The 9847-nt window shown below is 37.4% G+C and overlaps 1 pseudogene; it reads left to right on the forward strand.

Annotated features, from left to right (window-relative positions):
* The first annotated feature begins 4801 nt into the window (after window positions 1-4801).
* LOC118757571 (U2 spliceosomal RNA) lies at window positions 4802-4910 on the forward strand (annotated as a pseudogene).
* The last annotated feature ends 4937 nt before the right edge of the window (window positions 4911-9847 follow it).

Raw genomic sequence — 9847 nt, forward strand, 5'->3', positions numbered from 1 at the left:
TACAATAAGTTGGAAAAATCATTTGACCTTCCTTTGCATTTTTTCCCAGTTCCAAACTACCAATATTTTTTTTCTAACCAAAAGTACAGCAGAGGATTCTTTTTTTCCTGTGAAAGGAAATTTTTCCATTTTTATTTGGTTTTGCACAAACAAAAAACTGAAGTTGACAGTCTGAGCCAGATGCAAGGTGGTGAAGTGAAAACTGGTGATTTTTCAGTTGGGATTGTGAGGATGAGAGGAAGGAAGTAGGAAGACTGTGTCATGGTGAGATTTGACCCAAAGAAATATAAAACAGAATCTGTAAATGTTTGGACTGGGCAGTTCTTTGAAAAAGTTCATCATCAAACAGGTGATAAAAACAATTAGAGGCAGCGTGTTATTTAGATAAAAACTAAACTTGTAGCTTCTGAGAGAGCAATGACTTGAGCCTCTTTCCATGCTTTCCGAAATACATGATGCTTTTCATAAGTCTCCTTGTAAAACAGTCTTTGGATACATCATTACATCATTCTGTAACTATCACATATGTGGTATAGTATGAATGTAATTGTCAAGTTTCATGGCTATTTCTAGTTAGCATTCTATTCCATGAGAAAATGATAGAAAACATGTGGGAATATTCTTTTGTTCAAAGTGATTGCCTACAAACTTTATGTCTGCTCATAGCACTGGCTTAGTATTATCACCACCAAAAAAAAAAAAAAGTATTATCACCAAATTGCTCTGATGCCTACAAGGTATGGGTTAAATGAAAGAATAAATCTTTTGGTCAATGTTTATTAAGAATCTCATCTGAAGCCTTTCTTTGGTAAAAGCAGCTGGAAGAAAGGGGACCACAGTTTTCCTTTGATGAGAACTTTGTCTCTACTAAATAAGATTTTCTGCTTTTCTTCTCCAAATCCAGAGAGCTCAGTAACCTTGGCAGAGATTCAGTGAGTGAAATGCAAATCAGGATTCTCCCATTCTCAGAACAAAGAGAACACCACCAGCCAATGTGCCAGAAACTCTCTTACTCTCAAACCACATTGAGCAGAAGGCTCAGAAAAAAATATTAAAGAGCAGAATCATCCTTTCTATTGATTCTCTTCTCAGTGTCTACTCAATTCTTTCTACAGTTTGGATTGGGTTTCCTAACAATTATTGTTCATGCCATAGTATGATAGAGTAAATGCAGAAATGGCAAGAGATGAGTTACAAATAAGATGACTGCGGATACACACTTCATCTGTGCAACATCCTACCAACCATATCAGAAATAAATACCGCTACCACTAATATTTCAGTTTAATTACAAACATCTAATAGAAAAATAAAAGTATTTGCTTAGCATTTAATCTGCTTCTGTATGACAAGGATTGTTGCTACTGACATATGTCCTCCAACCTCCAATTATTTTAAGTAAATAAGTTCCACATCTAACTACCTCAGCAACTACTATTTTATTTAGACACATAAGATCATGCACTTTGTAATCAATCAGTCCTTCATTTAAAATTTCAAACAGATACTTGGTGCAAAGCAATCTTTAAAAGTTTGTATGACATCAGCAGCCCAACCTCAGAAAGTTATTCTTCATTTTGTTTGTTTCTAAACTTGGTTTACAGACAAGTCCTCATTTCCACTCAACACCAAAAGAAGCTGCTCTGTATTTGCTTAATTTGCCTTAAATATTTTGTGCTCCTTTTCCTATTCAATTTTTTTCTTTGTTTGTTTTGGTTTTAAATCTATCTCCGAAAACAGTAACAGGTGGCAGATGAACAGCAAGCTGAAGAGTTCGGACCAATAATTTCTGAGTTCCCTCTTGTGAACTATTGCATGGCATTCTGATTGCACAACATTGCCATTCCTGTGTGTCCCTCTCTTTATAGAAATAACATCTGAGAGTCCATGTGGAAGTGTGCAGGTGTGTGTGTGTGTGTGTGTGTGTGTGTGTGTGTGTCTATAGAATTTCCCCCTGTAGGAGCACAGTGCCTGGACCCGAATGACAACCTTGGCAGTTCTTGTGCTTTTACTTTGTAAACACTGTACAGATATACTTGGAGTTTTATTTGAAATGAAAATTAAATGAGTTACTACATTTTCCTTCCTGTAAATATATATATTGAAATCCCATGTATCCAAACATTCCTTTAGCATTCAGATTGTAAGCGTGTTTTATTGGTTGGGGGCCACTGCCTCCGGGCAGGGACCACCATGTGCTCTAGTTCCAAGCACAGTGTGTGGAGTATTTGATGTACTACAGTACCATAGTTATTTTGGTCTGTTAAATAAGTTACAATTTGTGATGAAATGAAGTGGAAAGTAGTACTTCATAATGAACAAATTTCCTTGGTTACATAATTTTTCTTGTAAAACTTTAAAAAGGAAAACTTGAAATTTTATATATTTGGATTTTGTAGATTTTTTTTTATTTTATTGCAACACAAGGTACCAAAATCATTAAATAAAGTACACTGTGGTCATTTTAACGGAAGAGTGTGTTCTTGATTCTTTTGAAGTGTACAGTGTGAGCAAGCCACCGATTTTGTGAAGATAGGAACAGGCATACAGGTATATGCTCATGATCATTGGATTTAAATCTCAAAAAGAGTACATGAAGCATACTTAAGATTAAGTTGTTTATCTTTTAAGAATATGTTTCATTTAGTTGTTTTATTTCTGAGAAGTGCTAAAGAGTGTTTATCTAGAACCATTATGAAAGCAATAAAATCTTTCCAATCACAGTCACATAAATTGCTAAAACAAGGATTAAATATATCAAAATGAAGTTTTAAAAGATAATATGTCTAAGGGACTATTTCGTTTGCAAATTGGGGTTTATGCTTACTGTAACTGTTTTGCTTAAAATTGCTTTTAAAAAGAGCTGTCTTTTTGACTATGTAGAGGTAAGTTCCATTATCTTATAAATCCCAGGTTTTTTTTTACAAAAATACTAAAACTGTAGCATAAGATCCAATTATAGAAACTGATATGGAAAGCAAAACCCAACAAGGATATGATTAGCAAAAACAGATGAAAAAAATAAAAATTGTCTTGTTTTTTTTTGAGTCACTTATTGAAGCTATTGCCCTAGTAACAATAACTTTTGCCAAATGTTAAAACACTTGAAACCCATCATTTTGATGTACGTCTTTCTTGCCATCTTTCGCGAGAAATCGTTTTTTCCATGCTGTCAATTTAAGAAACTTTTTTTTAAAAAAGTCACATCTACGGTCTTACACAGTATGAGGATTATAAATATGAAAAAGTACATTTTCTTTTTTAAAATATCATGAGGTCATGGAAAAGGTGTAGATAGACTAATTTGCTATTATTTGAACTTGATAGCACAAGAAGAGAGGGATTTAGACTGTGACGGGGACCTCAAGTTTAGTCTGCAGGAGACAGATCAGGAATGGTCACACCCAAGCAGGACCTGGATTTCTGGATCAGTGACTTGGTCCAAGCTCCCATCTCACTCTTCCTGGACATGAGTGACACAGCATCCTACCCAAACTGAGCCACAAGTGCCGGGCTGTTCGGTGACAGCAACTGGCCTCCCTGACTCTCACAAGAGCACCCCATGCAGAAATAGTTCAGTCAGAAACGGGACTAACTCACTTCACTTGCCAAGGCTCAAAAATGGGAGTGTGTGTCATCATTACACTTCAAAAAACAAAAAAACTTAGAGTTAAAATGAATTTTTTTAAACAAAGAATAAGCCAGGCCAGCACCATGGAATGGTGGGTTAAACCTCCTCTTTTGAAGCCAGCATCCCATATGGGCACCAGTTCTCATTCCATCTGCTCTGTTCCCATCCAGCTCCCTACTGGTGTGTCTAGAAAAGCGGCAGAGGATGGTTCAAATCCTTGGGCCCCTATAACCACATGCCAGATCTTGGAGAAGGTCCAGGCTGTTAAGCTTCAGACCAGCCAAACGCTGACAGCTGTAGCCATTTGAGGAGTGAACCAGGAGTGGAAGATCTCTGTCTCGCTTTCTAGCTCTGAAAACCAACCATTCACATAAAAATAAATAATCTTGAAGGAGAAAAAGAACCATAACCTTGAATTTTCCCTCAATAATCCAGAAACACAATACAAAGCCAAACAAAGCCACAAAGGTATTCTATAAAACATGACAAAATGGTTATAAAGTTCATATGGAAGAATAAAAGTGCTAGAATAACTGAGTATTTTTGAAGTAGATATTGATAGTCAGGAAGGCCAGCTGCTGTCACTGAACTGAAGTAGATATTGATAGAATCCTGTCCTCCCATCCCATTATAAGTTAATATAACCACAACAATTTGTTTCTGGAACAAGAACATACAATCAGTAACTATGCCTCCACCCCTCCACACATACACAAGTCCACAAATGGAATTCACATAAGATAAATAAATGAATTTAATATAATATAGGGTCATGTACAATCAGGGGATAGTCTAACCTCTTCAACAAATGGCCTTAGGATAATCAGCTCACCACCCAGGATGTATTCTTGCTTGAAAATAACATCATATGGATTAAAGAAAATAGCATCATAAGGATTGTGAAAAATGCAACTATAAAATAGTGTATAAATATCATACTGAATTGAGCAGCACTTAATTTTATTTCACAGGGAAGAGAGAAAGTAAAAATATTGTCATTACTAGGAATATATATGTTTCCTTTTTAACGTATATTCCTACATTTACATACAATTTTCTTGATTTTCCTTAAAGGAAAACCATTAAAAATGAAAACAAAGTATAGTATATCCACAATTGTAACAATCCCTAACAACAACAACAAAAAAAAAACAATATAAAAAAATTGACATCACTTCTCTGCCTTTTGGCTAAGATCAAGTATAGTATCTGTTCTTATCAGTTTAATAATAAAATAGGCATCATTTTTAATAAATAATAATAGTGATTAAAAACTTATTTTGAATGTAAAGGACAATGGAGTAAGTTTCATGAAAAATAGTCTGATCTGATGCAATCAGTTGACTGGTGAGTAAGAAACTGTCCACAATACTAGGTGTAAATTGAATTTGTTTTGATAGGTTTCTGCAAAAGGACTAACCACCTTGGGAAATAATTGAATGTTCCTCTGAAGAATTTGTAACTATACTGGTTTATGACACATAGTTGGGTCTGAAGAGATTCTAGGAAAATCTCGTTCTTGAAACAATCAAGTAAGTACTAAAAAAAGATAAGAAACAGCTTTGGACCAGCAATTGAGGCTTCTGCAAAGGTCTTGCAAATAAACTGCTTGGCTATTCAGTGGTAGTCAATATTCAGAAATGTGAAAGTAGCAATAGACTATGCAATTGAATACTAGTTAACGAATAACAGAAGCAATAGCCATGCCTCACTCAGCAGGTTTGATTTTTTTTTTATTCATTAATTACATTGTATTATGTGACACAGTTTCATAGGTACTTGGGTTCTCCCCACCCCTCCCCAAACCCTCCCACCATGGTGGATTCCTCCACCTTGTTGCATAACCATAGTTCAAGTTCAGTTGAGATTTAATCAGTGCTGGCTTTAAAGTCTTCTGCTGTGGGTTGGATGTTTGCTCCCTCCCAAACTCATGTTGAAATTTAACAAGTATCCTTGCAATATTAACAGATAACGTTCAAGACATGATTAGGTCTCAGGCTTTGCTCTCTTCTTATGTGTCAGTCAATGCCAATATAAGAGGACTGGGTTCTTTAATAAAGGAAAATTGAATCCTTTCTCTCTCTTCCAATCTCCTTTCATTGTACCATGCTATGATGCTGCAACAGGACATTATCTGATATGGCCCCACAATTCCGGATTTCCCAGCCACTGAAACAGTGAGTCGGTAAACTTCTGCTCACTGTGAATTACTTGCAGTATTCTGTAACAGCAGCACAAAAAAATATGCAAGGACATCTTTCTATGCACTTCAGGCAATTTTCTCTCCATATGGCCAATTTGCCAAGTGCCTTAGTCTACCCTGACCCAATCACATATTCAATGCCTTGCTGCCTTCTTATCTCACAGACAAAATATAGCCACAAAACCTGTCCCATCTCCTGAAAATCAAGCTCCATCTGTAGGTGTGGCCAACTTTACCACCATCTCTCACAGACATCCGACCTTTTTCCCCCAAGGCTTAAACTTCCACCTGTGATTTTTAAACTTAGCTTACTTCATTTATGGCACAAAGTCCATCTGTTCTCTCTGTCTTTCACGTCTCTTCTGAGGTCATCTCCTTCTGAATGTCCTTGAGCTGAAATCACTACAGTCAAAAACAGTCCTGTTTGTTCCCCCTTTTTTCTCTGTCTTTCCTTAACTCTTCTGTCTTCAACCTTTCACTTCATTTTATTCTTGAGAGAATTACTTACAACTTTATGTTTTTCATTCTAAATTAAGCTAGTATAAATTCATTTAGAGTGGGGATACACCATAGTTTATTTTTCTTTTCTATTTTACCCCTGCCTCAGCATGTGACTGCCACATATTCAAATTCTTTTATTTGCCCCCTCTTTTCTCACTATCCTATCAGTTACTGAGTTGAGTCTACCTTCTTCAAATCTAAATTTTGGTTATCATCACCTCTGTCATCTCCCCCCAGGATTGTTAACAATCTTTCCGGTACCAGGTACCACTGCTTCTTGTTCTATTTCAATCCATTTCGCACAGAAACTAGAACAGTCTTTCCAAACACACCAGTTTGTTCCTACTCAATATTGATGGTGTATCAGGGCCCTTAAAATAGCATCAAGGGACTTGCATAGTGGTGCAGTGAATTCAGCTACCACCTGCAAGATTGGCATCCTCAATGAGCACTGGTTTGTGTCCCAACTGCTCTGTTTCCAATCCAACTCCCATTAATGTGCCTGAGAAAGCAGCAGAAGATGGCCCACACACTTGAGTTCCTGTCACCCATGTCACAGACCCAGATGGATTTCCAGGTCCTTGGCTTCAATCTGACCCAACCCTGGCCATTGCAGCCACTTAGGGAGTGTTAATGAAGATCACTTTGTCTCTCCCACTTCACCATCCCTGTAACTCTGCCTTTCAAATAAACATATAAACCTTCTAACAAGTAAAATAAACTTCAAGAGTGAACATTTGGCTTAAATGTTAAGATGCCTGATTTCCACATCAGGATACCTGGGTTAATTTCCCAGTGGCAGTCCTTTACTCTAGCTTCTTATTAATGAAGACCCTAGGAGACAGACATGATGGCTAAAGTAATTGAGAGCCTACCAGTAACATAGATCTGGGCTGATTTTTCAGCTTCTGATTCCAACTTTGCCCCAGCCCTAGCCGCTGAGAACATTTGGGGAGTGAACCAGGAAATACAATCTCCTTCTCTCTTTCTCTCTTTGTCTCTTTCTTTCTCTCTCTTTTTCTTCTTCTTCTTCTCTCCCTCCAAACTTCAAATAAATAAAAAAATTGCAAAAATAAATAAATAAATAGGTAGGTAGTCATATTAATTAATTAATTAATTAATTAAGACCTTTCTGATTTAGAAGGTTGCATAATTAGAAGGGGGCAATTCGTTCAGGTCCATCTCTTTCACAACTCTTTTGCACTTTTCCACTCTTTCACATCTGCATATCCTTGCTACAAAGCAATTCTTCCCATGTCACAGCAGTTCTCTGCCCATAACTGCCTCTGATACCCAGACTGGTGTTCTGAGTCACAATCTCTCTTATTTTGTGTTTTACTCTCCTTCTAGAAGCTTCTGAAACTCCTACTGCATCCTGTCCCTCTCAGTATACAACCCTTCTTTGTGTGTTCTACCTAACAATGCATAAGTATGACAATGGAGGTCACGTGTGTCTCTGCCACTGCATCCCAGGGCTGAACGCACAGAAAACACAGAAATATCAATACCAAGTCTTTGATCCCTGGTTTTATTTTAATCCATGTTGGGGAATCCCTAATGAGATTATGAAAGCAAAACTGAGCCGCATTTAAGGTTCACCTAATAAGGAACAACATTTACTGTTTCATGGGCAGACTTTTCTTTTCCTACCTTGAAAGTTCAGAAAGTTCAGCAGAGTTCCTGAAAAATATGATCAACATGTATGAATAATCTGTCCTAGTTCAAGTTGGTATAAGAGTTGATCTGTGTTGCTGAAACAGTAGACATCTGTATCTTACACATATGGAGACCGGAAAATCCAAGATTGAAGTGCTGCAGATTTGGGTGAGGACTCTCTTCCTGATTTGTAGACGCTGCCTTCTCTGTGTGCCCACACATAGCTTTTCCTCTGCATGTGCAAGGAGAGACACACAGAGAGAAAGTGTGAGCCCTCTGGTCTCTGTTTACACAATCGCTGATGCTATCATGAAGGCACCCCCTCAGATTAGCTTTTTAGTTAGGAGCACCATAGAGGTGTAACAGCCCCATCAACCAAATCTCTTTTGACTAAATCTTATTAGATAACATTTTTTTTGAAATATTTCTTTGGATTAACACTTCCCTGAGAACACTGCACTTGCTGAAAACACAAAGTTCTTGCTGATTTATCATATACTAAATTTAATTGTTAAACATCTCCTTTTTCAAGAAAAATAAAGTAGGAAATAAATTCTTTACCAAGAAGAGTGGTCAATTACCAAAAAAAGCAAAAGAAAACTGAAAGAATTCTTAGTAAATGTTGTATTTACTAGGAATTATTGTATTTACAGGTGCTGTATTTTGGGAAGCTAATACAAGTTTCAAACAAAATCTATGCCCATATTTTTCATGTCTTTCTATCACCATAGCATTTGTTTTAGAATCTAACCATTGCGACGCTGCCATCCTTGGTAAATAACCGCTCTGGCACTCTATTTAGAAACTGACTTTCATGATTTTAAGCAGTACTAGATATTCATTGACCATTGGGAAAATTTATTCCAATTTGCTCAAAGAAGATGCATATTAATTATCATCATTTGCCAAGTACAGTTGAAGCAGAAGAAACAGAGTCAAGAACTGTAAACTCCATGCTACATTGTGGTTTGTAGAGGCCTGCACATGTGTAGCTGTTTCTAATGCTAAAGGATTCAGAGAGATGTTTCAAGAGTAAGCCTTTATGGCACTCTGTTAGAAGAGTTTGAAGTCCTTAGTGCAACACTTATAAGACTGACGTGCTCTGTTCTACCATCATGACTATACCTGATTGCTCTTTACAAAAATGCTCTGAGAGCATCCTTCCTGTTTTGCCAAACTGCTTTAACTTTAAAAAAAAAATGTTTAAATGCCCGCAATAGCCAAAGATGGTCCAGGCTAAAGCCAGGTGTCAAGAATCCTGGCCAGGTCTGTCACATGGGTGGCATGGAACTCACCTAAGTTGAGCCATCACCTGCTGCCTCTCAGGGCAAGTATGAGCAGCAAACCAGAGTCAGGTGTGGTGCCATGACTAGAACCTAGGCTCCTGGATATGGGCTGTGGGAGTCCCAGGCAATATCTTTACTTCTACTTTTGCAAACATATACTCTCCAAAGTGCTTCATCTTAAGTGTGACAAAGATTTGTAAAGTAAACCTGCAATCTTGTGCTTCCAAATGATTCTCAGGACTGCCTTCCCAGACCCCACACCACTGGACAGGGTCAGGGAGGGTCTAGACAAGTTGAAGAACAGAATGGAACAGAGAAGAAGAGAAGGGCACAAAAGAATGCAAAATAATTAAGGTTTGGTTTAACAATTTCCCTTTCGTTTCTTCCTTCATTTTGAAGTCCCACCCCAAATACAAATCATTTATGGACTTAATCTTGTCTCTGAAAAATTCACATATTGGGACCTGGCGTGGTAGCTTAGCAGTTAAAGTCCTTGCCTTCCATGCACCAGGATACATAAGGGCACTGGTTCATATCTTGGTGGCCCTGTTTCCCATAAGCTCCTTTATT

The sequence above is a fragment of the Ochotona princeps genome, chromosome 9 (genome assembly GCF_030435755.1).
Source record: "Ochotona princeps isolate mOchPri1 chromosome 9, mOchPri1.hap1, whole genome shotgun sequence".
NCBI lineage: Eukaryota > Metazoa > Chordata > Mammalia > Lagomorpha > Ochotonidae > Ochotona > Ochotona princeps.